Source organism: Rhinichthys klamathensis, unplaced genomic scaffold, assembly GCF_029890125.1.
Source record: "Rhinichthys klamathensis goyatoka isolate OS25496 unplaced genomic scaffold, OSU_Roscu_1.1 h1tg000131l_1, whole genome shotgun sequence".
Taxonomy (NCBI): domain Eukaryota; kingdom Metazoa; phylum Chordata; class Actinopteri; order Cypriniformes; family Leuciscidae; genus Rhinichthys; species Rhinichthys klamathensis.
In genome coordinates, this window is record NW_026606666.1 from 422103 (window position 1) to 428652 (window position 6550).

A 6550-nucleotide genomic window follows, 5' to 3' on the forward strand; every position below is an offset into this window, starting at 1 on the left:
CAATCAGTAAAAAGATAATTGTAAGAAAACAAGTTGACAAAAAGATTGAATCCCATTTTTGGTGATAATATAGCATACCGAAAGATGCTTTAGGCCGGTTATTTTTGATTGGGAACACCACAAGTGTGACTTTGTGGCATTTTGTACAAGATAAACGCATTTCAAAACAAACTTCCTGGTTAAAAGGTAAACCACATTAGTGTAATAAATTGTACAGAATATTTTTTAAATGTTATTCAATTTTGCCAAAATTATCCACACATAATTTTTTTCTGGTCAAAAACTGAGGTGCATAAGCAGATCATTGAGGCTTATAATCAATCAGATCCAAAAATAAAAACAAAACCTGTGCTATTGAAAGAATAAAAGTTTGAAAAGATTGAATACAATATTTTGTGATAATACAGAGTAATGAGAGATTTATAAGCAATGTTTTGAAGACCTGTCATTTTTGACCAGAAACACCACAAGTGTAACAAGGTGGGGAGAAAAATCACTAAAATGTGTAAAAAAAATCTCAAAATGTTTGGGGAAATAGTAAAGTCGGAAAGTTTTAGTCCAATGCGACCAACGTTAAAAACAAAACAGCGTTGTTTTCAGTTTCACACTATGCAGGAATTCCGTTTTTGTCAAACAGCGACCCCTAGAGTCGCTGTGGAGTACTTGTATTTAACGTTACTGTCGTAAATGCCACTCACGCAGAGCAGCTGCCATAGACTGGTCTCTGCACTCACGGCCTGATACCCCTTTGATACCCCTTTGAAGCTGTTTATTAAGGCACAAATCTTGCATAGTGTGCCTTTAAATAAGAGATCTAGCGCTAAAATGTGTTTTTGAACTCAACCTGAGCGCTCGTGCCCGCTGCTATCAGTCTCATGGATACACATATGCTGCGTCCCAATTCGCATACTATCCGTCCTAAATAGTATTCGAAAATAGAATTAGTACGTCCCAAATCGTAGTATGTTGAAATGAGTGTCCCAAAGAGACCCGGATGGTACTATATCCGGTCAGAATCCGAAGTGCAGATCGATGCGCACTCTAACGGCTGATATTGCCCACAACCCATCGCGCGTTGGACGAGGATTCGGTTAGAACTACAAACACGAATGAAAAGTGTTAAAAAACTACAGACATGGAGGACGCGCGAGTCCGACGGTTATGTAGAGAGGTTTAGATAAAGGGGTTTGAGTGATTAATTATCAGTATCTAACCTGACGAAAATGTATTTATTCAATGTTGTCCACATTATATTGCATCTGCAGCAGCATTGTGAACTTTTGCAAAGATACGTTTAGCCATTAACTTTTAAATGCCTTATATTCAAATTCCAAACACATGAGGAGAGTCTCCGCATGAAAGATCCATGACTGGCAGTGGCAGATGAACGTGCGACAACAATTCTCTCCGAAATGGTAAGAAGTTATATTAAATTGAATGGAGGATTTTAACTGTGACGAGATGATTGACAGGGCAGTTTACGGTGATAGGATGCACGCGACAGACCTGTCCGTTAAAGATGACGAAGTAATGTCCCAAAGCTTGACTACTCTTTTGCTACACACTCAAAAGTATGTACTTTTTCTTCACAAAAAGAGTACATACTTTTAGGGCGTAGTATAAGTAGGCGAATTGGGACGCAGCAATAGTGTCTCTTGTGGCGGCGCGCGCGCAGTCTTCACTCGGACGCGCTCTTCAATCTATCGCCGTTGCCGAGACTATATTCATTCCAGTGAAATCAGAAAATAAAATGCACACAAACTTAGAAAGATTTACTTACAAGTCCATCAACAAGATCGCCAGGTCAGCATCACTGTTGCATCCAGTGCTGCTTTTTATCTCGCGCCAACTAGTGAAAGCCCGACCGAGTGGGACTCTTGTCCGGTTCCTCGCGGTCAGATTCTCTTTTCCTTTTCCTAGTCTCTTCCGACCGCGTTTTCTTTGTCGAGTATCACGTCTGAAATGCGCGCAAGTGTCTTCGTGCTTCAAATGTTGTTGTTGATGTGTGTGACATCGTTGGCGTAAATCATGACGTCATTCTCGCGAGATTTGTCGGGGGCGCTCCTCTCAAACTTGCATTGCTGGTTTTTCCAGCGGCGTCCCCCCAAGCTTTACTATCAGGATGATTCGCCCTACTATGAGTTTGTTTACCACCGAAATGACTTTGAAGCTGTTATATTAAGGTACAATTCTTGCATAGTATGCCTTTAAAAAAAGAAAAAGAAAATCGATCCTCTCCGGGTAAAAAAGACCCGAACACAACCTGAGCGTTAAAAATAACCAGAGACAATTATATGTGTGTGTATACATATGAGAGCAATATTGAAAAATAAAATAGAAAATACAAATATTATGCCTATATAAAAATAAAATATATTGGCTAAAATAGCCAAAACGATATTTCAGCATTTTTGAAATTACCTCTTTACCGGTTTTTCAAAGTTGTAAAAGTTAAGTCAGGGGTATAAACATTTTAACCACTTAATAGTTAGTTAAAAAGAGAATATAGGAAGACTTAAATTAGTATTTTAAGAAGTACATGTTGTATATTTAATAAAATATATAAGTAACATTTATGTGTGTAAATTGTACAAAACAGACACAGACAGGCAGATCAGTCACACTGATTGAGACGAATGCAACAGACCTTGTGTTGCCTTATTAGGAAGTTTTTCATTACTTGATAAATGATCAAATTTGTGCTGCATGCATGTGTTTAATTAGCCTGTGGGCTAAAACACCTCTAGCCTATCTCTGTATTTTGTGTATGCGGTCATAATGTACTTTTCACCAGCAGAGGGCATTGTCACACCATAGAAACTGTGAGAGCTGCATGTAGCCTACTGTAAATAAATCATCCATGAACTTCACAACTGTTTGATTTAGATGATTAGATGAATTCAGAGCTGTCGAGTTTTTAATGAGTTCAATGAACTCAAAACTAGCTGAACTCAAAACAGATGTTCAACAGACCCCATTGAGCTCCTGTGTTTAGCTGGCAGGCAGCATACGGGTCTCAGGGTCCATTAGCTTTTAGGGGCCATTTCTTCCATATGGGGCCCATAAAGCCGTCAGCCAACACATAGAGAGCATGGACACCACACACACATACACACACCACTGCTTAATATGTCATGAGCAGATGTAAACAGTCAAAATTAACTTAAGAGAGTACTTGGTTATGCATATTGGATTATTTCATAAGTTACATTGGCTGTTTTGATGTATTATCATCACAATCAGGCTGCTTAAGGCACAGCATTCATACAGACGGACCGGATCTGCACTGCTTATTGTTTTCTGTGAGATCACTGGCCGACGGATGAACACAGAAATGAATATGACGCATGTCTTGGTATTGCCGTGGTAACCTGCACAGCTGTGTTTGTGACAACCAGACGATACTGTAGACAAATACACATTGTTACACTCAAACAAAACACACACCTGTCTGATCCAGAGATCTCCATGTCAATGCTCTCTAACAGGAAACAGGGAGATGTTTATCACCAGACACATTGAGATATTCCTAAAGAGAAAGAGAGAGCTCAGGTCTTCTCATGTCTACCTCTTCTCATTTAATTTAAGTACAATTTGATCATTTTCATAACAGTTCTCTAATTATTAACAGGTATTCTTAGAATGCTCACACTGCTCTTTTCCATACAATAAAAGTGAATGCCCAGACAGCAACATAGTGTCGGCCCAGATCCGGCACACATCTGGTACGCGTTGAATCCACATGTGTCCCGGATCTGGGCCGACACTATGTTGCTGTCTGGGTGGGAATGGTTGATGCAGTACTCCACAAAATGGTAAACATAGCACCATAAAGGCAGCAAAAATAACTGAAAATATGACTAAAAAAACATATTTTCCCCTCTGTCTCAGCTTGCAAATCTCATTTGCGTTTGTGTACATATGGCACTTCCATGTCATGGTATGCATAGTTTAGATGTGCACATCATGTATATTAGCTGATAAGTTCAGGCCAGTAGAGTTTCTTTAAATGTCAGATCATTTGACCTGTTTATGGCAAGATAAGGTTGGTTCAGGTTGTAAAATGTCATATGTTGCAAAATGCTTTTGTGTTTTAAGGTTTTAAAAAATATATATATTTACTTGAAAATAATGATTAGGATGTGTACACTACCATGTAGTCAAAGTATAAGGTTATTACTTTATTACATTCAGAGTAATTTAAACTTGTCTTGAGAATGTTGTAAAGGTTTTTCAAAACTATATGAAACTAGCATGAATTCAAAGAGAGCCTTTCTAAGAATTACTGCATTTAAATCTAGATTTTCCTTTTCATTATCTGGGACACTCTATCTTTTTGTTGACCAGCATGTCAAATATTTATTACCAAAAGGATTTTTTCTTTTGCCAATTCAAGGTAAACTATATGATAAGAGAGATAATGTTTTGAGGAGTCTAGACTATTTAAATATGCAGTAAATCCCACAATGAGATAAAATCCACAAATGTCCTGCTATCTCTGATATCCTTTACCAGACCAGATCAGTTTCACACTCAAACACCAATCACATTTAAGTAGAAGAAAAACAGAATTATCTGGTTAAACAGGAAGAAACTTTCCGATAAGATAAGCAGAAAAACTAAAATTGACTTCACTGAAAAAATAAATAAAAATAATAATAACCTCTGCCTTACAAAGCACAAGGAAACAGTGCTGCCATTCACTCTTCAACAAAATATGACACGTTGATAGTAATTAGAGGTTGATCGACCTCAGATTGAATCCTCGTGTTGAATCCTGTGTTGAATCCACATGTACCAGATGGGGCCCGGATCTGGGCCGACACTATGTTGGTATCTGGGGTGTGCGTAGAAAGAATATTTCCGCTCCATAGAAATATAAAATACATAGGCCATGTGTCCAAATTTAAAGGCTGCATGTTTCGAAGGACTCGGACTTTAAAGGCCACGCCTTCGAAGGTCGCGAAGATCGGACTGAGCTTTGTTAAATGGGACTGTTCTTGTCGCTTAGCAACTGTGACAGCCCCTGTTGACGAGCGGCACACTGGAAAAAAATATATAATCAATAAGTTATGAAAACATATGTTTTTACAACTCATCAAAATATGTTATAAGTTATACAAGTTTCAACTCATTTTTTTAAGTCAGTTTAATATAATTTAAGTTGAAATAACTTAAACATCCAAGTTGATTGTACTTAAAAATTTAAGGCAGGAATTAAAAAAAAAAGTTATATCCAACTGCCTAAAAACAAATCATGGTTCAGAACCATGTAGTAAAGAGTATAAACTATATAAAATTGCTATAAGTCAACATTTGAATACAAGTCAACATTTGAAGTTTTTTTCAGACAACAAAAATATATAGTGCCTGATTTAGGATACAAAACATGGAAATGTCTTCCGTTTGTTATAGTGATTAAGCATATTTGTGCGTGTAGCTTGTGAATGGCTCATAAAGACAATTTATATCCATGTAACCATAACTAAAATATGGGGGCATGTTTTTAATGGGGGCCTGTGTACTGATGAAAGGCTTGAAAAGACTCTGACTGTATTTGTGTTGTTTGGTGTATTTGTTTTAATGGAAAGAGGCAAAGATGCTCAGTGCCCAAACCTGTTCCTGCGGTGCACATTTTTTAAATGTAGGAACACGTGTCCCTTGTCTAACCCATTCATTTTAGGTCTTGTAGTCTCTACTAACTTTGATTAGCTGCTGTGTTTAATTCTAGGACAATTTTTTAAATAGTGTTTGTGTGCCTCCAGGAAAAGGGTCAGGAAAACACTGCTTTACACAATCACATTTCATGAAATGTTGCAGTTAGAAAACATCTTCAGTTGTACTGACAGTAATTGATCGAGATGTTTTCATAATGTGATGTGTGGCAGGCGATGTAACGTGCCGAGTGTGTGAAGAAAAGCCCTCGGGTATGGTAAAAGAGATAGATTACACAGAGAGACAGTATATTATAACACACATATTCGAGCACACACTGCACTTAGATGCTGGACAACTGTAAGCATTATTGCACAGCCCTCCATTGACTCTGCTTTGTATTAATATAGTGCTGTACTGATCTAAGCCCTGATGCCGGAATGTTAGCGCTGGTTACCATGGAGATCATCAGCATTGGTGAATATCACAAGTCCTTGAGTCTTCTGTTTCATTATGAAAACTGAGAAATGAAAGCAGGATGATTCGTGTATCCCCGAAACTCTTCTGAGCATTACAAGTGTTTCTTGTAAAACAGAAGTATTGACTGAGAAATAGTTCACCCAAAAATAAAACTTTGTTCTTTCATTTGTGGAACACAAAAGGAGAATTTATTTAAATATGCAGGCTGCTCTTGTTCAACAAGGGGAACGAAGGACGCTTAGCTCCAAAAGAATGTAAAAGCACCATAAAAGTATTTTCATTTAGTAAAAGTAAAGTTAGTCTAATATATTTGTCTTCTGTGGCAAAGACAAACAAGGACATTTGCTTTGGATTTAATCAAAGCAAAAATATTTTCCTCTGATTAAAATTACTGGCACAGAGAGACAGAAGGAAA